The sequence below is a fragment of the Erithacus rubecula genome, assembly GCF_903797595.1.
Source record: "Erithacus rubecula genome assembly, chromosome: 5".
Lineage (NCBI taxonomy): Eukaryota > Metazoa > Chordata > Aves > Passeriformes > Muscicapidae > Erithacus > Erithacus rubecula.
In genome coordinates this window covers 46,827,413-46,854,443 of record NC_136687.1, presented here as the reverse complement: position 1 = coordinate 46,854,443, position 27,031 = coordinate 46,827,413, and the positions used below count along the sequence as shown (strand labels likewise).

Sequence of the window (27,031 nt, the reverse complement as noted above, 5' to 3'; positions counted from 1 at the left end):
ATAAGTGCCTAGAAGATAACATGGAAATGAATAGCAGCTAGTATGGATTTCTAGAGCATAAATCCTGTCAAATCAATGTAATTTCCTTTTGCCATATGGGAACAAGCCTTGTGGCAGAAGCAGAGCAGGAGATGTCACGTTTCCTGATTTAGTAAAGCTTGCGGTGCTGTCTCAAATGTCACTCTCACGCACACTAACAAAACGTGGTCTGAACAAAATTGCAAGACAGGTATGAAAGCAGTTTGGTGTAACGTGCAGAGAAAGTTATTATTTGCCCATAGTCAAAGCCATCTAGGAGGACAGGAGGATTAAAAAACTCTGCTGTGGATATGATTGTGTTTTAGTACTTTCATAAATCATCTGGCCTTGACACAGCACACTTACTGTGCTTGCAGACTACACAAATGTCATCCACAGGACAACTACAACTGCAGAGGCTCAGAGTTTGAAGAGATGCTGAGGAATAACTGTGGTGTCAAGAAAAGTGATAAGACTTAATGGGGAATGGAAAGGAAAAGTCTGGAGGGCAGAGATGGTCTAATTGGTCAGCCCCAGAAGAAAAGCAGTGGAAGCGACCAGAGGTCCAGAAAATGTGTCCAGGGGAAAAGATTTGAAAATTCGAGGGTCTTCAGAGGAGATAATTTCTGGGAAGGCAATTTTAAGACTTTGAATGTGCAAGTGTTTGTCACACACAGCCTTCTTGCATGTTACAAAGTCTGTCAAATAACAGCTTTAATTTCCAGAAAGACAGATGCAGGTCAGACATAAGAGAAAAACATTTATAATAACAAAGATAGTGAAGTACTAGGATGAAGCCTGGGAAAACTATGGAATCTGCAATGTGTATCACCAGATGTTTTTAAGAATAGCCTAGAAAAAAAAAAAAAATTCTTTAAGGAATTATATAAATATAACCAATCCTGCAGAAGGGGGACTTCTTGAGGCCCCTTCCAGCCCTACTTTCTAAATGCCAAATATCCTCCTATGTTTTAAAGCCTCCAACAACCAGAGTATACAAACACACAAATAATCCCATTGACTTCAAAGCAAGTACACATGGGATTTAAGCACACACACACACACACACATATATATATATATATATATATATATATATATTTAACTTGCCAGGTCAGTTTAGTCAAAGGAAGTATCTTGCAAAAGTGACTGCATTTGTTTAAACTGCCCTAGATATACATCAGCATTGCATTTAAAATGTGGTTTCCTGGATTTCACAGACTGTCGGTAGAAGAACACCGTGAATTTGTGCTGCAGCCTTTTAAAGAATTGTTCATTAGCATGAACCTTGTGAAACAGTGTCTATATTCATTGAAGATGTCTGGTGGTGAAAAAAGAAAAGGAAAGATACAGGAATAAAAGGTCCAAATAGGGAAATAACATGCCAGAATTGACAATGTCAGTATTTTCTGCTCATAATAGTGCCTTTTTTTTTTTTTTCATAAGCCAGGTTGCATACAGACAGTTTCAATATGTAGTATCTATAATGTTGAGGACACTAGATTATAAACATGTACAGAAAAGAGGAAAGCTTCTTCAACTGTCTCTCACACTTCCTTCCATATGTTATCACCAAATGTCTTATTGTATGCCAATTTTCAGAAGATATCATTGGAAACAATATTTACTTTGCACAAAATTCAGTAAGATCTGCTGTAAATTATTAACCGTCCTCCCCCTCCATCTCTATCATATTTGTACCTTTTTTTAGGGGAATGATGGTGTGCAGGAGTCCAGCATCAAGTTGGATAAAGGGTAAATGTGGTTCAATTCTACTCTGAGACTGGCACATATGTTCCAGAAGACTGAAGGATACTTCGGCATGCCTCAAGAACTGTTTGAGCAGGAAAAACACGTTGGAGACTGAGTCTTAGCCTTGCCCTTGCTGCATATTACTAAATAACTATTTATTTTGTCCTTGATTTACATAATAAATCCTTCTAAAATGATAAGCACCTACAATTATTTATACCTCCATCTTTCTCAGAGATGTCAAGAAACTGGAAAATGGAAAAAGGGAAACATAACCCCCATTATTAAAAAGGAAAGAAAAACCTAGGGAACTACAGACTAGTCAGTTTCACAACTGTGCCCAACAACATCATGGAGCAGATCCTTCTGGAGACTATGCTAAGGCATGTGGAAAATAAGGAGGTGATTAGTGACAACCAATAAGGCTTCACTAAGGGGAAATCATGGCTGACAAATCTGGTGACCTTCTACAACAGGGTTACAGCATTAGTGGATGATAGAAGAAGGACTTACATATCTGGCTCAACTTGTACAGAACTTGGTGCTGTCTTGCTTGATGTCCTTGTCTTTAAAATGTAAAGACATGGATTTGATGGATGGACCACTCAATGGATAAGGAACTGGATGGATGGTCACACTCAAAGAATTGCGGTCAATATCTAAATAGAGAGCAGTGATGAATAGTGTTCCCCAGAGGTTGGTATTGGGACCAGTGCTGTTTGGAATTACTGAGAAGGGATGCCATCCAGAGGGACCTAGACAGCCTTTAGAGGTGGCCCATGCAAACCCAATGAAATTCAACAATGCCAAGTGCCAGGTCCTGCAGCAAGGTCAGTGCAACACCCACTGTCAATACAGGCTGGGTGAAAAATAGATTGACAGCAGCCCTGAGGAGAAAGGCTTGAGGATGTTGGTTGATGAGAAGCTCAACATGAACTATCGATGTGCACTTGCAGTTCAGAAAGCCAACTCCCTCCTGGGCTGCCTCAAAAGCAGTGCAGCCAGCAACACAAGGGAGGGGGTCCTGCCCTTCCACTCTCATGAGACTCCACCTACAACACTGCATCCAGCTGTGGGGCTCCCAGCCACATAGGGATAGGACAGGCGGGAATGGCCTCAAACTGATGGCGAGTAGGTTTAGAGCAGATATCAGGAAGAAATTCTTCACTATGAGGGTGGTTAGGCACTGGAATAGGTTGCCCAGAGAAGCTGGGGATACCTGGCAGTGTTCAGGACCTGGCTGGATGGGGCTTTGAGTAACCTGGTCTAGTGAAATGTGTCCCTGTCCATGGTGGGGGGTTGTAATAAGATGGTGTTTAAGGTCCCTTCCAACCCAAGCCATTCCATGCATCCATGAAATTACATTCTCTAGGAATAACATAACTCTTCCTAAACAAACACCTGATTGAAGAAAAGACAAATCTCTGATTTCTGGAGCCCTATGCAAACCAGCTCTCTTTCAAGGTGACAAAAGTGGGCAAGTGGATTTTCAGAGTATGGGATCCTATAATATACATATATAAGGAATACCTCCAACACTACCTCCTTCAGCAAACTCAGTTCTTGAGTATGATTAAAACCAAAACTATCAACATGCTGCTTCAGATTAGGAAGGATATCACACAGCCAAAAGTCAGCTACAACTGTGAAAGAAAAACATCAGATCTGGAAACAGGCAGGCAGCCACCGGGGTTGCCAAAATATTGCTCTCACGTATACAGAAATTCTTGTAAAACCAGAAAAACCAATGCATTTCTGAATTTTTTTTCAGGTACAGGTCAAGACAAGTTCCCCATGAAACCATGAATTCCCACAAAGATGGGAAGTGACTGCAAAGAATAAGTTAATCCAGACACAAGTGGAGAACAAATTAAATAGGACATGAAGAAAAATACCTGACTGTATTAAACTCTGCCAAGTCCCACATAAACCACCAGTTCTCTCCAACTAGTTTACCAGCAATTTTGACTTGGCTTCCTAATTCCCAGCAGGGAAAACAATCAATCAAAAAAAAAAAAAAAAAAATCCACCTCCCCAAAATACCAAAACAAGATTCAACACTTTTTTTTTTGTCAGGTTTGTCTGAAAATATTGCTGTGAAACATGCAGCCAAATGCAGAAAGCCTTCTGTCACTCATGTCCCCCCTTTAAAAGATCTAGCAAACACTTAAAGCAATTGCCTGCCTTGTGCTCATGCCCTGACATAAGAATATCTCGTTTGCTTCTAGAAATGACTTGAGGGTTTGCTATCCATTTTGGAGCAGGGTACTTTTAACATATTTTATTACTATGACTTATAGTCAAGATGTAAAAGCAGAACAGCTCACAGAACTATCATTTAAATCCACTGATACTTCATGTTTCACATAGCTAATATAATCCTTTGACCTACCAATCCAAATTACATTTAAAAGCTTGAATGGCAAGACGCTGTCTGCTCAGGGCTGCTGATACAGAAAGTCCCTGTATAAATCACAATATCACAGAAGTCACAAAAACTGTGAATTTTGGTGTCAGCTGTGAAAATATTCCATCTGGTTTCTGTCTTGTAGAAAAATGTTTAAAATCTGTCTAAGTACAGGAAGTTTATTTTTGCTTCATCAATGCAGCAGAAGTAAGCAGTGTAACACTGGTGAATAGTGCCTCAGAGTTCTGATATTGCTCCAGGTGCTTGTGAGGTTTCCAAAACAACATTCTGGGTTTCATTCAGATATCCAACTGCACTACTATTTAATTTCACACCCTTAATCCACACTGAGCAACTCACTGCTGCTTTTCTAATAGCTACACTTGAAAATATAACAAAAAACAATAATGGGCTCCATAACATCAGTGAGCTAAAGCTGATTTTAACAGCATATTCTGGGCAGAGGGCAGGTGTTGCGAATACATCTGTGTCAATAAGCATTTGCTTCCCTTACATGTTGGATCCCTGTTAGTAATGAGCCACTAGTAAAGCCAGTCAATTTACCTGAACACCTATTTGCAGATTCTGGAGTTTAGGCAGCCACTTTGAGAAGGCTGGCTCTTTTTATGCAGCTCTTGACAGGGACTGATTTTATACTTCCACTTTATTTCTCTTTTCCATTTTGGTCATTCATCTATTTAATAAAAACTCTATAGAAAAATTATGATAAGAAATTACAGAAGAGATATATTACTTTTTAAATTCTCATCACTACCATTGCCCAATTCCAGCCAATGTGTCATTCAGCAAAGAACTCAATACTAATTTTATTTATGCTCTGCAGCCTTCCTGAGATTCCTGACAACTGGGATCTCTATACAGTATTAGCTAGACCTAGAATAAAAAGAAAGCACAAAGCCAACATAGGAAGGGGAAAAAAAAGTGGTGCAAGAGAAATTCAAGATTTCCAAAGACTAGGCTTTTCAAAGATGCCTAGAATAGATTCTGAGCTGTCTTCAAAGGAGATGTAAAAAGCCCAGCGCCCACCAGGACCTGGTCTGTTCACTCCCTTTTGTTCCCCTTCACCAAAAGTCTCCCTTCCTCTAGCCCCATAGCAAAGGCTTTAAGCATGTGCTCAGGTGGAGGGGTCATTTCATAGCTCAAGGGAGTGGGGTCTGAATGGAAGAGCTTGATAGCACCTTCTAGGGCAAACACTTGTAAGGGGGCTGTCTGGGTTCTGAAGGAACTTTTCAGTGATTTGATAATGAAATGAAAAAATTAATTACCTAGATAATCCTTGCCAGTCCTAGGCTCCTGCATGACAGCAAGACCTTTAAAACAAAGTATAAACTCCCTCCCCTTCAATCAGCAATGCCTCCCACAGGAAAAGCTCAATGTCATACACATTTTAATCCATGGGTGGAGGTGCTGCTCTTCCAGCTTCTTACAGCAGATAACTCTCCTGTTTCCAATCCTCCATTATCTGCCTGTCTTTTCCCACACCTCCACCCACGCTAGCAGGTTCTTTGTTCTCCAGGGGATTGTTTTTGCAGAGGGCAGAGAGTGACTGGAATAAGCAGGAGACACCTACCACAGTTACTTTTCCTTTCCGGGTGACTCCCAGTTTTTTATTTCCCTACTGCACTTTGTGTGCAGGGGGAACAAGGGTAAAGAGGCTTTTAAAAGGTAGTAGGGAACTGCTGTGGTGGTTTCAAGATGGAGCATGCAATTGCTATTTTTGATTGTGTTAACCCAGGCGTAATTATGTAATTATCCACAAAAATTTAGTCAGAGTTTTGCATATCTAAATCATTAACTTTAACAATTGACAGACTGCTTTGATTAGTATTTTCACAGACTAGCATAGCATACATTTGTCAGCTTTCCTATGATTAGTTGTAATTTGGAATTTGTTTATGCAAAATGTTTTTATTGCTCGTTTGGGAGGGAGGGAAAAAAAGGAGGGCAGAAAAGACATGTTTATCCTGTCAGGAAATCCTACAGAACTTACTAGGGATGCTGCAAATGTATTTTTGCTGTGCTTTAATGTCATTTTTTTGGTGAACTGATACAGCAAATGTTGGCCTATACTCGTTAAGGAGAGCAAGAACTCTGGGTGAGCACCATTTGCCATGCAAATTTTTTTAATCAAAGTTTAAGTTAAGGAATTCAGAAGCACCTAGCACTTTATGTGATGCCATATTTTAAGTCTATTGCTTCCCAAAAACAATACTGGTGCATCATGCAATCAGTGTGAACACTTTAAAATGTTGCTTGTATCAAATACTGTAATGCCAGCTCAACCTTTTCATTCAGCATTGTAATCGATATCATAATTTAAGATGCAGTTTGTTAAGCTAAGCAATAATTAATGATTCCATCCTGCACCTGCTGGTGGATCAGTTTCTGCATTAAGCTCACCAAAAGAGAAATCCAAAAGCCACTCAGTGTATCCTTCACAAAGCAAACCCTCCAGTAGCAGAACTGTGTTGACATGAGGAACTGCAATGACTTTGAAGTATGTGGTGTGGAGTCTGGTCATTCCTAAGTTACAGAGGTGAAGTGCCAGAGAGGTTTTGACTTTCTTATTCTGATTCCCCAGCAAAGGCCACCTGTCATCAGAATGCATCTTAAAACAATGCATACACTTCCTCCAGACTGGAAGTGTATTTTGACTGGATTAGTGCCACAATTTTTCAGTGGCTGATGGGCACAGCTTTTTCTCTGACTGGCACGGAGTTCAGGTAAGAGCACAATTCTTGCATTGCACCACCATTAGGACTTCCATATCCTGAAGCACTAAGAATCTTTATGTTACCCTCTTTCATACAAAACATTTTAAAAATTGAGTAAACTCACTGATTTTTTGTGAAAATTCTCCTATTCCAGCAGCCTCTACCTGGCTAGTTAATCAACATTAACATGATTTTTCAGAGAGGAAAGGAAAGCATGTTTTGATTTCATAACCAATGACAAATTATGATTTAGAAATTCATCTGCCCCATGGCAGCTGCAGTTTGGTAATTATGCTTAAAACTTACACACTTCCCACATGATCCTCAGAGACCACTGTGATGGACACAGCATAAATCCCAGCTCTGCAGATCCCACATATGTCTAATAACCCCACCTAGACAGGCTTCAGTTTTCTTCATCAGAAGGGGAGGTTTGCTTCAGAGATTCATGAACAATTAATGTGAAAGACATGTCAGATGAATTTTTTTTTATTCCTAAATCATTATATATATATATATAGCATGCTCTCATTAGTGGATTATCTGAGCCTCCTCATTCAGCATTCTCTGCTCAGGTACCTGATATGCCCTGTTTTAAAATCTCACTTCCCAGGTATAGCTGACTAGCTGGCATATTCACTGCATCAGCTCTCAAGCGGCTGGCTCGCTGTTTGGAATTCACGGGGAGCAGCTCCGTCTGTCTTTGTAGGAATTTTGGCTGTATGACTGAGTACATGAAAATCAGGAAAGCCAGAAGAAAAGAATGATCTGTTACCTGAGTTTCTTTCACCATTTGAAATCCATTGAAAGAGAGGCATCTTTGTAGCACAGGCTGTTGGCAACTCCTCTCTCCAGAGCATATCATCAGTCCGAAGCTTGCGGTCTTTTATTCTTTTAATTTTAATTGGTAGCTCCTGCCTAGAAACCAGTTGGGAATTGAATTGCCTGTGTGTTCCCCATGCTCCAGAGCAATTGCCTGTATATTCCATGTGCCTCCAAGCAGTTGCCAGCCTGCTCCTCATTCTTCCTAGTAAATGCCAGTAATCTGTGCACTGGTGTGTAAAACTTACAGTACTTGATTACGTCAGGAAGCAGCACAGCACAAATGGTGCTATATGTTTATATTTCTACTTTACCTTAGGGATATGCACTCTGTCCCAGCCTTTGGCCTCAGCGTTGTAAGAACAGCTCATCTGGGGGGTCAGGGAGGAGAAAGATATTTAGAGAACATGGATTTGCACAATCCTACTGATGGCCTCAAGGAATCTCCCAAAATTCTTGTATCAGCTTTTTCTACACCTCACCTGTCCATCCTGCTAATGCTGACATTAAGACAGTTTTGCACCGCTATCATCCTTACAGCAGGATTAGCATCTCACAGAGGGTTTGCTGCTGCAGGGTCACTGTTTCCCCATGAAGCTGAATAGGTCTCAGGCTCTGCCTAGAAGGGAACACTGGAGCACTACTGCCCTATCATCTGTTCCACTTGAGCTAGGTAAAGGCAGGAGCAGGCTAGGCTGGGTGGCAGGGATGAACAGAAGCTATTAATTAAATAGCTCACCTGTCCCTTTTCGAGCCACTTGTTTATGGACCCCTTTTCTAGTTGAGCAGTTTCTTCTGCATTAAGTTAACACAAGAGAGACACAAGTGTAGGAAGGAAGGATGGAAAATTTGACTCTTCTATAATGTGTTCTTGCTACCAGCACAACTTCCAAGCAAATGAAAAGAAGATAGCAATGACTCACTTCCTCCAAGATTAGACCACGAGTGAAGAAAATGCTACTCTCCAAATCACCAATCTGTGCAGCACTCCTGTCAAAGCTCCCATTACCCATCACTCTGGGTCTAGCCTCCAGGCCAGGCAAGCCATGCAGAATCAAAAGGATATTTCCAGTGTTTGATTATCAGGAGCTGCAGTTTTTCACAAAATTGAAACTAAGACTGCATTAAGTGCCTGCTCAGAGACTGACCACCAATAGGAGTCTCTGTGCATCAGATACCCTCACAGCCCAAATCAGAAAAGTTATCCAGAGCTCTTCAGTCTTTTGTCTGGGTTGAGAGGATACTTTTGTCTTTTCCTCACTTCTTTACATCTTTCTCTTCATGCTACATTATCCTGTGACTACTCCAACAGCTCATCTATTCAGTGGACAAGGCAAGAGCTGCAGATACCATCCCTCTGGAACTCTGCAAGGCTTTTGACAGTCCCCCACAACATGCTCCTCTTTAAATGGAGAGATGTGGATTAGACTATTCCATGGATAAGGAATTAGCTAAAGGGTCACACTCAAAGAGCTGCAATAAACAACTCGATGTCCAGATAGAGACTGGTGAAAAGTTGTGTCCCTTAGGGACAGCACTGTTTAATACTTTCACCAATGACACAGAAAAAGTGACTGATTGCACCCTCAGCAAATTTGCATGTGACACCAAGCTATGTGGTGCAGCTGAAACACCTGAGGGATGGGATGCCATCCAGAGGGACCTGGACAAGCTCAAGAAATGGGCCCATAGGAATCTCATACAATTTAATGAGGCCTAGTGTGTGGTTGCATGTGGCTTTGAGTGATGCCAAACACAAATAAAGACTGGGCAGAGAATGGATTGAGAGCAGTCCTGAGGAGAAAGACTTGAGAGTGTTGATGACAACCTTGACATGGGAATGAGTGCTGCCAGCCCAGGATGACAACCATATCCTGGGCTGCACTGAAAAAAGCATGGTTAGCAGGTCAAGGAGGCTGATTCTTCCCATCTGCTCTCTCTGGTGAGACTCCTGCATCCAGCTGAGTACAGGAAAAACACATCCCTGATGTTGTGAGTTCTGGAGTAGGGCCATCAAAATGATCAGAGGGCTGGAGCACTTCCCCTATGAATACAGGCTGAGAGACTTGGGATTGTTCAGCTTGGAAAAGAAAAGGCTCTGGGGAGACCTCATAGCAGCCTTAGCGTGCATTGAAAGGGCCTTATTAGAAAGATAGGAATAGAGTTTTTGATAGAGCCTGTAGTGATAGGAGCAAGAGAAATGGGTTTTAACCAAAAAAGGTAGATTCAGGCTAGATATATTAGAAGATTTTTTTTTTTTTTCCTGTGAGGGTAGTGAAACACTGTAACAGGTTGCCCAGAGAAGCTGTAGATCCCTCATCAGTGGAAACACTCAAGGTCAGGTTAGACAGGGCTCTGAGCAACCTGATATAGTTGAAGATGCACCTGCTTACTACAGGGGGCTTGATCTATATGGCCTTCAAAGTTCCATTCTATTATTCATTTTCCTCACCTCTAATTCAGTTGCCTCCTGACCTATCCTAGATTCCATGACATTAGCCTCCTCATTATGCAACTACTTTTTTGTCCTGATGATGAGCCAGCCACACATTGCATTGTCTTACTCAGTTTAGGAACTGCCTATTACAAATCTTCTTCCACCCTTCCGACACTCAGAGCGTTCCTACTTTGGTGTACTCAGAAGGCCTCAGAAGCAGCAGTTCTCTGCAGAGTTCTTCTTCCTGAAATTTCTCCCTGAAATGTGTGCTCCATAACATTGTTGGTCGTATTTTACTATATCAAGCAGCTCCAAAGGGGAATCTATATTTAAACAAAAGTACTGTCATAAGAGATATCCCACTCAGACAGTAAATCTCAACTCTTAATGTAATCTGAAGCTTCTAGAGCCATTCATTAACTGTTATTTCCAGTACAAGTGCAAATGCTTTCCCTTGAAACAGTTGGGCTGTGGGCTTGGTATAGGTTCAATAGTGTATAAAGATGGTAATTCTTCACTCTGTATTGAATTACACAGTACTCCCTTGAATAGGCTGGCATGGGTTGTGTGAATTACCACTACTTCACCTCCCAGACTCTTTCCTTTTACACAGTGGGGAAAGCTATTTCACCCTGCACTGCAGAGCTTGTTACCTCTCTGCATTCATCAGGATGAGGCTCCTTTCATTTCCTGCTGCTTCATCCCCCTTTGCTCACAGTAGAGCATCTGGCATTTCTCTAGGTCTGCTGCTGTAATGTTCCTGCTGCTCCTCCCCGTGACATGAGTACAAGGCTTGCTGAGCAGAAGAGATGGTAGAGAAACAGACTTACATTCTTTCACCCATCTGCCTACCCAAGTAAAGACTAAGACTGATTTTTCTGTTAAGCTTAATTTCAGAGTGACTAGGACAGCCCCTGCAAAAAAAATTACAAGCTTCCTCTTCATTTTTGTGTGTGCTAAACTAATTCAAATTTAGTATCCTTTCTTTAGCCATCTCTTTTTTAAAGGAAAACAACCCTTTATCAGCTTCTTACTCCCAGATCCCCAAATTCCTGTTCAAGTACAACACAGCAGACCTAAAATGGAAAGCAAGGCACCTTCACAAGAGGTCTTCTGGAGGACCAGTATGGTTCAAAGCATCAATCTGGCAGTAATGTTGTTCAGTAGCCATCCAACTACTTTCATCAGTGGGAGTGTTTAGATGTATCTCATGGAGAATTTGACCTCTGAAACAGGCCTACTGCCCATTTCCATGTGAAACATACACTGCATCCTATGAGCAAAGAAGGCAGACTAACCTTTGAAGCACCAGCATTTAATATCTGGAGCTTCCAAACAGTGAGGGAGTTAACTTGGCATTGCCAGCCAAGCTGCAATTAAATGAAGGAACACTGGACTTAGAAACCTTTCTCCTAAGAGCCACAGCTGAATCTCACAGTTTCTAACACACTGACAAAACTGTCTCATCTTTTCTCTTTCAGACATTTAAAAGGAAGTGTGTTTTTTCTTCCATGAAATTTGGGAAAGGAGGGATATGTCTCTTCTTGCCAGCAGAGAAAGGGGGGCTGTCAAGACACCTAAATCTTATCATCTTCAGTGCACTAGCAGGGCAAGGTTTTGTTGAGTGGCTGCAGTATAAAAACCACGTCAAAAGGAGCCATTTAAACCCATGTAAATCATGTTCACTCCTAAGTGATATGCCAATCCACAAAGGGGGGTACCAGATCCCTCCACCTTACTTAAAATGAATACTAACTTACCCTCCTTGCATCTTCAGGGAGTTCTATGCCTCCCAGTTTAACACAGGTCACGGAACGTGACTCCTCAGTACTAAGCAGAGCCCAGCCCAGGACGGCGGCAGCGGTGTTTGCAGTGCTGCTCAAAGCTCCTCACTTGACAGAGCCCTTCATTTATAGTTAACGAGGATGTGACAGCCTATTCTCCTGGCGTACCATCCAACCACACGCAAAATTCCGCATGTGCCTCGCACTGCAACCCTATTTTTATCAGAATAGACATGTGCACTGAGGCTTTAACCAACAGCTGAGACAGGGTTTTAGCGTGAGATTTTCAAACCTGTCTCAGGTATTTAGAAACACAAATTGCACTGAAAGACTAATTGAACTGTGCTTCTAAATCCCTCAGGTGCTACTGAAAAATCTCTCCTTTAATAACTTGGAATCTCCTAAAGAGTAAACCCCATCGAACTTAGATGGGTATGCAGATCCCAGGGTTAAGATTTAAAAAATGCTCTGTACTGGCTTAACTCCCATTGACTTCAGTGGGAACAGAATTAAGTTGACATTGAGCCTTTTTGAAAATTCCCCTCCAGGTGTGTTTTCTCCCTTTGAATTTGAATAATCTGTTAACTGCTGAGATTGCTTTTTCATGTATCAGTATGAAGAATTTTACAGGAGTTTTTCACCTTAAATTTTGGGGAAACGAGACTGGAAAAACTGTAGTGTCACAAAAACTTTATCTGCTAAATCTACAGAAGGAACTATGTTTATTTTCTGTATGTGTTTTGCTGCTATTATTATTATTATTTTATTCTTCAGAAGCAACACAGGAACTGAAACCACAGACTTTGTTGTGGGAGGTGCTGTGCATGGTCTGTTAAAATATTTGTACGATACACAGGCAAGCTGTCTAACGTACTACTAATAGTCAGACTCCAGAGAAACCAAAGAATCATAATGAATATCCCCAGCAGGTGTAATTATACAGCAACATTTCAGTTACTATTTCACCTCCTTGCAGACATTATCAGGAAATGGGGATTTCCTTCAACTCCCCTGAATGTTTTAGTTTACCTTTTAAATTAGCCCTACTTACAAGAATGTTTAAAGGGGTTTTTTTCTGTTAATGTTGATGTGTCCCTCACTATAGTCTCATAGCCTGTACTCTGCTCTCTGAGACTCACAAAACACAAACTTTTAGGGGTACAAACTGTATTTGCTTTCAATTTGAATAATATATAAATGGGCACAAACTTTGCTTCTGCAATGCAGGTTTTACCAAGATGAGTAAAAGGAAATAGACAATAAGGAGCCTCCTATTTTGCAATAGCATCACTAAGAACAAACTCTCCATGGCCAGATTCCTTATGAGGAAAAATAGCTGTGCTAATACTGCTTGCAAACAGCACCATAACCACTCCTTTGTTCCCAGCAAAGATACAACAGCAGAATCCTGTACGAGAAGTCATCTGATATGTCAGCTCATTAAATTAGTCAGAATGGGTGAATGGGGAAGAGGAATATACCATTGTAAATGTATGTTAATTAACAAATGCCTATAAGAGAGGCATTTAAATGTATGAAAATGAATATTAATGAGATGAAAACACCTAATTATTGTGCATCTAATGGTATTATCCAGAGCATCCAACAGAAAATGCCTACTTGTCATGCATCTAAGGCAACAGGGCAAACCTTCAGACACAAAGATTCAGTGTACGTAGGGATCATATTATGACTTTAATTACAGACCTTGCAAAGTATCTGCACTGAAACTTGAATTTGGAAGGATTTTTTGAGTTTTATTTATGTTTTTTCAAAAAGTCAAAATCTCACCAATTTCTTAAATCACTGTTGTACTTCAGAACTACATGGTTTTTTTCTAGTGCTTCTGAAACATTTTTCTGAAGTGCTTCAACATCTCTCCCTGCACATCTTCATTTTGCAAGAATATAATTAGGAACAGTGGGCTGCAAACTGGCCTGCAATGAAGTTCTGAGGAATTATTCATGAAATTGCATGAAGCCAAAAGCTGTCTGGATCCCTTTGCAGACAGGTACCAAGGAAAAATCCTGAGTTTAAAATAATGTGAATTCCTAGAATTAAAAATTGCTTCATAATAAATATGCATTAGGAAGCAGAAATAAAATTATACAGTCCACTTGAATTCTATTTTTTTTTCCTAATTACTCAGTGGTTGGCTTTACAACCTCAGTGTTCTTTTAATGAAGATTTTCAATGTGAGGTTTTTTGGGGTTTGGTTTTTTTAGAGTAATTGCAGATAGAAAGTCAATTTCTTGATCCCAGTTAGGATAGAATGAGTTTTTCTTTATAGACAAAATCCTAAAGTGGCACAGATATGCACATATTCCCTGTCCAAGATTCTAGTATGCATGCCAGGAACACACACGCACAAAAGGGGATAATTTAATGACTGCACTCTGCATGGTATTTGCAGTTCCAAGCAGACTAATATCACTCACACATACAATCAATGAAGTCCTAATCCTACCATCAAAGCAATTAATGAAAATAGAGCACATTAACGTAGTATTTGAGTCAGAATTGATTCCTAGAAGATAGCACTCTCCTCTCACAAAACTGAGTTATTAATACATATGTAAGTACCAATGTGACAAGCACTTCAGATATACCTTGACATATATATTTACTGTCACTCAAAATGGCTCACAATCCATCATATTTTATAAAATATTATATCTTACCCATGCTTCTAATTTTCTTATGAGACTATCGTATGGAACTGTAAGAAAAATGCCCATGAAATAGAGATACACAATTCTGGTGGATTTACCTCATTCATTAAGCATTTTTTCCTGTCAGAGAAAGAATTAGTTTGTATGACTTACTTTTAATAAATCCATGCTGCCATCTATTTACCACCCATATTGCTGTAGTTGCTTCCAAACAATGTTTTACTAATAACTCCAGAAATGTGATTGGTACTGAATTCAAATTAAATGCACTGATTCGAAATCACCAGATTGTCTCCTGTTCCTATTGACAGTATTGCTGTTCACCTCAGCAAACTGAAAAATTCAAGTAACAGCATCAGTGTATTTTACATTACTGCATGTGTTAAGTTTCTCAGAGGGATTTCCCAGCCTCATACAGAGAAATCATCAAAGCACTTTTGCTACCACAATTAGCAGTGGGCAGAACAAATGTGTCAGCAGTATTTTGTACTGCCTGGAATACAGTTGAATTTCTAACAGAAAAAAAAAGTTTCCCAGCAGTTACAGTTTAACAGGGGGTTGAGTTAACAACCCTTGAGTGACAGTTTCTACAGGGAGGTGAGCCACCTTGTAGTGTCATGGTTAAACTATACAGAGGAGTCCTATCAGCATCTGGTATGTGGCACTGTTTCTTGCCCATACTCTCTGGCTGTGCAGATGACTTCAGCAAAAGGCACCAGCGTGCTTCAGGTAAGCCAGCTCAAGTTAAAAATATTAATAGCACTGCATTTGCCTGAAAGTAGCTACACTTTTCTGTTATTTTCTCTCATGTCTGCTTGAATGTGTAGCAATAAATTGTATCAACACAGGCTGGTGCATTTCTTATATGTGACCTTTTTGCAAGCAACTAGAGTAACAGCACAGTGGGGGAAAGGCCTTTTAAAAACTAAGAGCAAATCCTTGCATTTACTGGAAAGTAAAACTGTACACTGTATGGAACAGGGACAGATGCCCTCAAAATGAAAACCAACAATAGCAGCTCTGTTAAAAGTAAAATTTTGGGTCCAGAGAAATTACCCACTTCAGACACAGGAAGCAGTCCTGCAAGATAGTTAGCATGTTGTCCTGAATGAAAGCTAGTCACAAGCTGCAGTAGCACACATTTTACAGAAGACACTCGGTCTCTAATTCCCCCACAGAGAGCAAAAACCATAAATCATATCCTCTATAGAAAAATACAATGTAAATTCAATTTGAACAATGCCAGAAATATATTGGTAAATGTCCAATTCACATGAAAAAAATAAAATTATCCCTTTTCAGAGGGTTTACACAGTCAATATTAAACTACTGAGCAGAAAAGCTGAAGATATTGATAGCCAGTAATGCAGATAAGATTGCTGTTAATTGTTAACATCTCCCAGGCTACGCTTCCTACGTCCCTGCACAGATGAGGAATAAAATTATTTACCTATTCAAGTAATGATAGCTAGGCATTTTGATATCCACATACACAGTAACTCAGACCTCCTCTGAGATCCCTACCTGTAATTAGGAACAGATGTAAGATCTTGTTCCTGAATTGATAAAAACAAATTTCAGCCCTCCAATGATATATGGCCTAGTGGCACAGCAAAGGGAAGAATACCTCTGCAGCAGAATTCCCCTTCAAGTGCTGGATCTAATCAGCTCCCCTCTGACTCAAGACCCCTACTACTTTAGATCCAGTGCTTTTCCATCACCGTTTTGGGACACTGACTGGAACACAGGTGACACAACAAGGGCATAACTAGAAAGTGACAAGCAGTGTTTATATGGCTTCACCTCTGAAGAAGAAAACTTCATATCTGTACCCTTCAAAACCACAGCAATTCTCTAACACTTCTCATGATGGAGTCATTTAAAATTAAGAATACACCACGTTACATGCTTTCAGCAACAATTCTCACAGCTCAGCATGTGCAGCTGGGGAACATTCTTCAAATTATTTCATGGGGGAAGCTCAAGATGATATTCAGCATAACATATTCTACTCTCCAAATGTCACACTACTGCAACACAACACGCCCATCACCAAGGTTGCATGAACTGAAAGTAGCTGCATTTTTAACTTTGCAGCACCTGGCTGAAATAACCCAACGGGAATAGGTACTTGCCCATTTTCTTGCTCTCACACACAGGTACCAAGAGCTCTCTATTGTCCCAGCAGAGGAGTGAATGCTTTAAAGGGAATTTGCCATCTATACACATTGCAGGCTGACCCCTCCCCAGTCAGGATGCATCACTTGGGGTACTCCACGTGTGCTTGTACTAGCCCCACTGGATATCCTGACAACAAGAAGACACTGAGGGCCTATGGCAGGCCCAACCATTCACAGCACTAGACCTGGAGAAGTTCAAATAAGCTGCTGTGCTCATTTTCATTGAGTGACAAGTAAAGCTGCCTTCCTTCATGTTCCTTTCCTGACCATTAAATGTCCCTCACTTGATTTACCCTCATGCAGCAAAGCTTATAATTCCCACTGGTTACTAGCATAGGTGACTAAAATTATGCCTAGAGAAAAACCAGAAGAGCTGCAGCTCCTTTAATCTGTAGAACAGAGACAGAAATTTGTATTTACTGAGGTCACCTCAGTACAAGAAAGCTTCACTGGTTTCATTTAAATCTGACTGCAACAATTCAAGTTAAACTGATGTGAATGCCTTCATACATCTTTATTTAAAGATGTTAAATGGGAGTTTACTTGATTTCAAACCTAATCCAAATCTAAAAGAAGTGACCAGATGAAATAAGACTGTCCATGCCACATTTTCCATTGGTTTAACTAAGCAGGCTTACCAGTAATCTTCATGCAACTCCCTCATGTATACACGGTCTGAAAATACATTCAACTCTCCAGCATTACCCTGCTTCATGCCAGGAGAATTTGCAGCTGGAAGAGGCTCAGGGGAGCTTCAGTGCCTGGAAATAAAAGAATTGTGGGGGAGAATCATAGCTGCTGTGCTCACCAGCCCTCTATGGACATCGCCTAAATTACCGTAATTAATATAGGGGAATATTTCTGCGCTCCTCAGTAGTTTATAAATGTTACAAAAAAAAAGGAATGTTTTATATGTCCCTTGATGGGTTTTAAATGTTAATAAATGATGTGCAAGGAGGTATTTTACATCTCTCTATTTAACAGTGAGCTGACAGCTGCAATTATAGGCCAGTCTCTGACCCCAGCAATTAGGAACCCAAGGAGTAAATGGAGTAACTTTCTTCCAGAATAACACAGTGTATTGGGATGCTGATTCAACGTTTAAACATCCAGAGACAGAACCAAAGTGAGACATTTCTGACACCCTGGAATCTCCCTTTTGCTGCAGTATGCAGTTGCCAGTCACTGGTAACTGCTTACATTGTCACCAGAGACCCAGTGCCACTCCTCCAGTCATAGGAACAGCTCATTTTACAGCTACAGGAGAGAGAATAGAGCAAGCAGTCAGTCTGCTGTATTGCTCCTCTGCCATGGACTAGAAAAAAAGCAGGAAGGCTTGGCACAGCCAGGAGAGCAGAAGAAGATAGGGGTATTGCATGTGTCACTGCATGCTCTTTCACCCTCTTTCTGGCCAAAACTCTATTACTGCTGAAACTGCAGCATTCTCTCTGGTATGAGTTTTCTGTGTCTGCACACCTACCTACACCAGCATAAAGAGTCTAGGAAGAGCATCCTTATCCTTTCAAAAGGTAGCAAAGTGACTGCTCAGGAATGTGTGCCCCAGCAGAAAGCCCCACTAGGTCTTAGGAATGCCCTAGTTAGTACCCTTCACTTCTTCTCTGCCCAGCCGTTAGCAAAAGACAGCCTCTGTGAAGTTTAAGGCAGCTTGAAGCAGTATTTTAGCTACTTATGTTTCAGGTTAAAACCTTTGTTGCAAAGTAACAGCAGAGGAAGACGACTCTTTGTTTTTTGCCAAAGCCCTAAATCAGCTTACAACACTGTATTCCTGCACGCCTGTGTATTTCCACCTTCTCTCTTTCACCCAAAAATAACCTTTGGTCTTGATCCTTAAACTGGCTGTGTTCACTGTTGTTAGTGTGCACATTCATTATCCCTATTAACCACTGAGGTACTGCCTAAGGCAGCACACAGCTGTTTTGAGGCACTTTAGTTCATGCTGTATGTGCTGTTTCACTCCATAGGAACTGCACCCCACTGACAACAAAAGGCAACTCTGACACTGAATGAAACCAAGCAGAACTGTGAGTAGCATCTTGTATTTCCACTACATCCTCACAAAGGTTGAGGAATGGGGTTTATAATTCTACGAAAATCCAACAACGTAGTATTTTCCACTGAAAACCTCTTGCTGCTTTTTTTTTTTTTTTTTTTTTTTTTTTTTTAAGAGGGCAGAAGTCAAAAGTGTAATATATTAAGTTTATTAGAAAAACTAATTTTCATTATTGTTTTCCACCTGCTTTTTTTTTTTTCTTACATGAGGGGTTGTAACTAATTTCTTTCCTCCTCCACTTTCTTAGTGTTGTATTGGAACAGGGTTTGCTCAGCTATTAGAATTACAGTTTTTTATCAATTAGTGGTCCACAAGGCATCTCTGCAAAATTAGAAGAAATTTTGGGTGGAAAGAACAAACTTTATTTTCCTATTTGGACAGAATTAGGTTAACGTTTTCACGGCATTTAGGCTGTATTAAATTACAGGCAAACACCATTTAACATCCTTAATTCCTGTTTTGCACAAAGGTTTCTCAGCTGTCTTAGGCATTACGGTGTTGTTGAAATCAGGGTCTTTAGTACAGAATTTCTTGGACTAAGTTATAGCTGTTCTTCAATTCCTGTCTGTGTTTAGTTATGCATTTCTTCTGCTTTGCATTAACTCATATACAAATGATTATGACCATCCTTTAATTCTTTAAAACTTTACTGTTATTGATTATGGATGGGCTTCCAGAGCTTTTGAACAGGGACCACATGTTACTACAGAGTTAGGCATCATGTTCATCTCACTCTAGATGGCATATGTAAAGTACATTCATATTAAGTCAAATAACATTGCTTTGGCTAATACAGACATTATTTACAATGAAGCATGATAGTACATTATTATATTTGTCTGTCTAGATATTATAATTGGCTGTTAATTAAATTTAGGTAATAAAATGGGTAAAATCAGCACTACCATATGGCTAGTCACGTCTCCATGGAACAATAGCTATAGGTACTGAAACTCAGCTTGAGAATGAACAGTCAGCCACAAGTGTGTGGTGAAATCTTCCAGGCAGAGCCAGATACTGAAAGCTGTGGCACCAGGAGGGATACCTGCCTGACCCTGATGCCCTTCAAAATGAAATCCCACAGGTGCTGGAGGTTACCCCCTCACAAGACCCCTCACTGAGCCAAATCCCTGAGAAGCAGCAGATAGAGCCCCTGCTACTTTTATACCTCTAGCTCAAGGTGGGGAAAAACCAACATTGTGCATGCCTCCTTGAAGGATTGCCAACCCCTGCAGCGAGGAGATGAGGTAATACAGTAAGGAAGGCCAACAGCAGTTCAATAGAGAGAGCTGGATCTTCTTAGCCCTAATTATTGTGCAGCCCCATCTAACCAGCTGCTATTCTGCTGTCAGGTACAGCCAGCAGTCAAGACCAAAGAACAGAGATTACACATCCTGTCTGACAGGGTATGTCCTAAAAGTGTCTCACTCCTGCGCAATCAAATTAAAGTCATTCAGCAATGGCTCGTTTGCTGAAATACAAACATTGCACGTCTTGTATTTGAAAGAGTGGGATTTTTATATAGGGAAAAGTTATTTGCCATGCACATGACTGATTTTGCAAGTTCTCTGTTTATTAATAAAACACAGTTCTTTCACATTTATAAAATGCAGCAATAATATTTACCATCTTATGGGCTGCTGTCAGGCATAATCCACTAATTCTTATGAAGTGCCCAGAGATCCTCCAAAGAATGCAATCTGAAAATAAAATTGTCATTAGTACATGTGGGGGATTTATTATATTCATCTCCACTCTCCATTACACAAATGACTGATTTTGTGTACAAGAGCAAATCTCACCAGATTTTGGCATACCTCAGTGGTACCAGGAACCACATTACTCTTACCAGTATTTCTGCTTTTATAGTCTTTTCTCTAAAACAACACCTAAGAATTTCATTCAAAAATAGAAGCCTCACTAGGCAAAGTAAATTTGTGCTCTTGTCAAACGCACAAAATTTACATAATTCCATAATATGAAAGATGTAACACGTGAATTTACACATTCACAAAGCAGTATCAGGTGCTGCTTGCTTGGACACAACTATTTCTTTTCATTGGATTGCAGGAGAATCCACAGCAACTAAGATCACTAGGCACATCATCTGCATGCCTAACATTGGAAGACATTTACAGGCTCAGATGCAACAGAAATTATAGACTTAAATCTACTTCAAACTAGACAGACAAGTTGAATGACTCCATGGAAATATTTTCCCAAATTTTGCTCACCCTTGAACATGAGTATATTATAAATCAGGAGAGCTAAGCTGAATTTCCATGTCTGACATGAGACTTCAGTATAACCCTGAACCAATAACAGATAAAGGATTTTGTGGCATCCCAACCACAGGTAGGGAGCTTGCCCCACTTGGAAGCATCCAATCCAACCTGCAGCTTTGAAAAACTTCTTTCAATCTCTCTCTCACCCTGTAAAATGGGGGTCATGTTTCTGTCTCTCATATCATGTATAACTTAATGCTTAATACATTGGGACACTAATCTCATCTCTTATGAACTAAGGGAAAACAAGCAGAGTGATGACACCTCAACTGTGACAACTATGTACCTACATGCTGCACACAGAGAAAAGCCTCTTCAAAATGCACAATTTGAAGTGCCAGTTGGTTGAAGAGGTTGGCAAGCTTAAAAAATGCCTCTCCTGGCCTCCATGCTTCTCGTCCCTCAGTAATTTCAACACATATACTCACTATGAGGAAATCAGAAGTGGAAAGAGGGGGCACATGCTCCACAGTTTTTGCTAGAAACTCAGCTCAAAACAGGTTTCCAATCCAAGAATTACATTCAGTTTTTTATTACATGCTTTATGCATTCCTAGACCTCACCTAGACTAGAAGTGGATGAGCCAAAGCAAACACACATGTGCACATACACACAGAGTGCTAAATGCATTTTTCTGTGAGAGAGAGAGAGTTTGCTTTCCCAGTCTTTCTGCATCTCTAAGTAGGAAGGCTTAAAAACCTTGCAAAGAAAGTCTGTTCCCATGAGAATTCCTGCCTCCCTCTGCAGATTAAAAGAAGCAATCACTGCCTACTGTGCATGGGAATCCCAGTATTTTGGCATGGTTTTAACATCAGCAACATTAGAAACATTGATTTATTTTAATTGTCACCTTGTATCCTACACTGCCAAATGCAGTCAGAATGTCAATTCTTTATCAATGTGAGCTGTTGACATGGAAACAGATCTGCTGAAATGGAAGCAGTAGAGAAAAGATGTGTTACTCCTTCAAGTTATACTTAGAAGTGGTAAATCTGTGTGTGCCAAAACATATTTAAATACTCAATAAACTACATAGAAGAAATAAACTATTTGGGGTGACAGTCATTTTAGTTGTTTACATCATAGACCGCATTTAGAAAATCTCCAGTGTTTCTATGGCAACAGCTTTTGCTTAAACGTAGTTGTGGACGCACTTAAGGTATGATCTAAATTAACTGAAGATGGAGGAACAAAACTGGGCAGCAACTGCTGAAGGAGTGACTGGCTGCTTCCTATCAGCCTGTCCTATCTGCTGTAGGCACTGGCAAGGGTACAGCCAGAGTACTATGTAGCATAGACACCTCGGCTCATCCTCATCCATGCTCTCAGAGAGCACCTGAAGCAGCTGACAGACTGTACCAGGTAGGTTTTAGAGATAACAAAGGAAAACAGAGCTGCTTATCATCCCTACGCAGCTTGCAGTGCATCCCAGAACAGCTTGTTCCCTCCCTCTGGTCACCAGAAGGTAATGGGAAGAAGAGGCAAGGCAACTAAAGGAGCCTCTAAGAGGGACTGGAGGCCTCTTTGCATGTCTGGCAGAGTTTGTGGCTTTCTTCTTTGAGATCTCTCTCAGGGAATGGAGCAGAGCTGCAGAAAGGCAAGAGTGTAGCACAAGCCTTGTGCCAAAATCTGCGACTGGGAACGGACACTGCCTCACAATTAACTTCACACAGCTAAGAAACTGTCCTAAAAGATGCAGTGCAGACCTTTGACCAGCACTACATTTCCACTAGAAAGATTAAATCTCTCTGCTGCTAGAGCTAGTTTCATAGTCATAGGGAACAAGGCCAGAGGGGCAACTGTGATCTGCTGTTCTTAATAGGGATTAAAGGAACCTATGGTCTCCCGCACACCTGCCTCCAACCTGAAAGCGAACAACGGTGAGATGGAGATCACTCAGGAGAAAATTGAAGGAGAGGCTCCTCTGCCCTCTTGCCAGATGCCAGGGCAAGGGGCAACAGAAGGAAAAGACACATTTGAAACAACTTCTCTGAACAGGATCATGGAAGCATTGGAGCCAGACAATGTTCAAAGCTCATGGATCCCAGCAATGCTGTAAGGCAATGCAATTCTGAACTTGCCTAGAGAAACCCACCCCCACTCCCACTTCAACTGTGGTATCAAGGCATGCAGATTTTTTTTTTATTTTCTTTCCTTTTCCACTTTTCACATTTCTGCATGATTTTAAACCTCCCAAAAACTTGTGCATCAATTAACAAGAGAAGGAAGGACACGCATCATTAATTACTCACTGGCCTGTGAAACAGGGACATAGGATATGGCATAACATTCTAAAAATACAGGAAGGCCTGCCTTGTTAGGTCAAATTTTATTTGAATTCCCATAATAAAGTAGTTGATATTAAACAATGAAACACCACTGTTTAGCCTCAACGGATGTTCCAGACAGATCTGCTATAACTTAATCTACACAACAAAATGCAAAGCCAAGGAATGTAAGTTTATGTGAGCGTGAGACAAAACGGTGCTTTAAACTTCTGCAGCATTTATCAACCCAAATTACTCTACAGACATATACTAACTTAAATGCTTCCATCTGTATGGTTATCTTACTCCATCTGTATTGTTAGCTTGTATTTTGGTGAGATTCATGAGGTGTTGGGTTAGATTGCTGATATAGCTCCATGCAATCAGATGAAGAGACAGGTTGCTGGCTGTCATAGTTGTACACAGAATTCTGCTTTTCTTCAATAGGGATGAGGGAATGGAACTGGAAAAGAAAAGGACCTGTACTGCATATCTCTATGTACAACTGCTCCAAACAGCTTTGGCTTTTTGAGTGGCCAACATATTATTTCTAGGTCACTGAGGCATGGATATTGGTGGCATACATACTCCTTGGAATGAGGGACATCCTCTGTCTGAATCTGCTTGTAGGGAAAGTGGAACACAGTGATGAAGGAGGCATAAAAGCATCTTGCTTACATACAGTTTTCGAGCAAGCAGTAGTAATTTGCAGATGAGAAGAATGTTACAGAAAAAAAAAAAAAAAAAAACAAAAGCCACCAACCAAAAACCGAAACCACAACATTCCCCAGAAAAAATACTTTTTCTCACATGCATCCACAAAGCCTCCTACCTTCTTTTTCATTCTCTGGAGTGGATTGTGGCTGCCAGAAATACATCATGCAGAGGGACAAAGAAAAAAATTATAGTGGAACTATTAGCGCACATTCACACACTTTTGAAACCTGCCCCAGGGGCAACTTTGCTTCTAGCTAGAACACATAAGATCATTATACTCAAAGACTCATCTGAAAACATAAATTATGATCTTATGCCACACTAACAGCAATAGAAGCAGCAACATTCTATCGATGTCTCCATCTTCAACATCAGAAACCAAAGGTACTGTTTTCTAATGTCCCTTATACATCTGAGGAGCAGATGACCTTGAAAGCCACAGTCTTTTGATCCTACATAAATTGGATGCTTTTGACAATGTCACCCAGAATTTCCTCATCAGTCCAAGGAAAACATAACCTAAAACAGAGGATAATTTATATTTTCCTCCTGACTCAGCAGAGAAGATGATAATTATAAATGGGAAATGAGTGCTCTTGTGGGCAAATATACCTGCTGTAATCCTACTGCCAACTGAATTAAGGTTTGCCTGCTGCACTAAGGTGTATGCTAACTTGGCTGGAGGAAAGCTAAGACTCCTCCATTTTCAGAAGTCACTGGTGGACCTTTCTATGTTATAATTCAGTATTTTAGAGTACTAAAATGGGAAGGGAATTCTTTCTTCAGCATTTGGTTATAATTCACAGCAATAAAAGAATCCAGTAGCACCACAAGAAACTGAGGTACGTGGGTTCTTTTCACACACTTTTCAGAATGATTGTGGTTGGAAAGCACCTGTGAAGAACATCAAATGCAATATCTCTGCTAAAGTGGGTTCATCTAGAACCTACCTCCATGTCAAATCCAAATAATTCCTCCTACTGACTGGTAACACGAAGCAGCTTATTTTCTCAGATGCTCTTCAGCCTAAACACGACTTCCACCTCTGGAATAAGGAAGAATTCCTTACGTCAAGCAAGCACAGACAAGCTATCATTCAGCAGTGATAGCTCAACTCTGATTGAAAGTCTCATTCATCAGGGGGAAGAATTGCAGGGTTTCTTTTTAAATTAACACAGAAAAAGAAAAAAAAAAGTATTTGTCCAGACCCAGTTGCTTTTTCATTCCTCCAGCAGCTGCTAGTTTGAGAGAATTTTAAACGGTTGGCCTTTATGAAATGAATTAGTAATCACAGCCCTGTGCCTCACACACGGCAGACTGGTAACAGGATAAAGCCTTTCACCTCAAAGGCTGCGGTTCAAACTCAGAATAATCCTTAACTTCACAAACACCATCACTACATGAAGGGCATTTGATTGTTATCATACAATGAATCAGGTGCTTTTTTCTAACAGAAAAGTATTCATGCCACAGACAACATACTAATTATTGTCAGTAATTAGCAGCACTCTTGGCAGTGGCAGTAAAGAGACCTGTAGAAAATTGCCCATTTGTTCATCCCTTGGGGGTTGTCATCTCAAGGCAGGGGGTCAGGCCCTTCAGTCATTGTGGTGATTCTTGTAGCTCTTTCCCACCCTCGGTACATTTTGCAGATAAGCAGAGTTCAGCCTCCAGAGCTGCCAATCTACACTTTTATTACAGCTAAATTACTTTTGTTTCAAATGCTGGAGGCAACTTTGAATGCCAGCTCTAATTAGATCGTAATTGTTTGGAGATCTGAGCAATTGTGGCAGATTTGGGTGGAGACTGTGGTGGCTTTTAATATTTGTGCAAATAGGTTTCACAAGCACAAAATCTGCAGCTGCTTGTAACACTGGGTGTTTTCTTAAAAAATTTATACTACTAACCATCTAAGCCAGGAAGGAGAAATTTTGAATTTCAGTGCGCAGAGTGATCTGCAAAATCCTTGTCCAAGCAGACAGCTTCACAGGTCAGGCAGTTTTCACAAGCCCAGGATGTTTTGGTACAAACAGAATAAGGTGAGTTTAATTAGGAACAAATATTTTTGTACAAACAGAACAAGGTACACTGACCTAAGCAAGAACCCATAGCAGAAGATAGAGATACAGACACATATACGTATATCTCACCATATTTTCAGACTACAAACTAGAAGTAAAATAAATTTCAAATATACATAGGAGTAAATCCCAACATTTAGCACTAGAAGCCTTATCTTTATCTTAAGAGAAAAATACTCATGAACAGTCCAGAAACTCCATGCCCTGTTGCTGAATACCATTACTGCTCTTTCTTCGGGAAACCATAGACCCCTCAACACTTCAATCCCTTCTAAAATAACACAGTCCAGAGATCTGCAGGGAAATCCTAAGGATCTGAGAGTGAACATTTAAAGGCCAAGGAGCTTCTGCTAGGAGAACCCGTGCTCTCACATAATCTCCTGAGGTCTACCTGTCATAATGACAACATTACCTCTTCATGCAGCTCCAGGGAGTGCTGTGCAAATATTGGATTATCTGGTTCAATGGCCAAACAAAAAACAATCATGGGCAGAAAAAATTTCAGTTGAATCTATCTGAAATAAAAGCTAAGGGGGTGGTTTGGCTAAGGGGAAGAAAAAGCACACCAAACAAAAATACTAAACAAAAAGTACAACAGAGGAGGAAATGCTTGCCCCTAAAACAGTAAATATTTACTGCTCCTTATTATTTACTCTCCTCCTTATTTTTTACCTGAAAAAGAATTGCCCACAAAATTAATATTTTTTTTAATATTTCCTTTTATCATTTTCTTTGATTTGGGGGAGAACTTTTGTAAGAAACATCACCAAATGTCATGCCATACCAAAGTAGATCTGCTCTCC

At 40.4% G+C, this 27,031-nt stretch overlaps 1 long non-coding RNA gene across 1 annotated transcript in view; it reads right to left on the bottom strand.

Annotated features, from left to right (window-relative positions):
• The window catches only part of LOC306802487, a 37,396-nt gene extending 11,203 nt beyond the window's left edge, over window positions 1-26,193 (bottom strand). Inside the window, exons 1-3 of the long non-coding RNA XR_013774379.1 lie at window positions 26,055-26,193; window positions 25,098-25,192; window positions 20,505-20,578 (exon numbers count right to left, since the gene is read on the bottom strand). This is a non-coding gene — a long non-coding RNA (uncharacterized lncRNA). The remainder of the gene's footprint in view (window positions 1-20,504; window positions 20,579-25,097; window positions 25,193-26,054) is intronic.
• Between the last annotated feature and the right edge of the window lie 838 nt (window positions 26,194-27,031).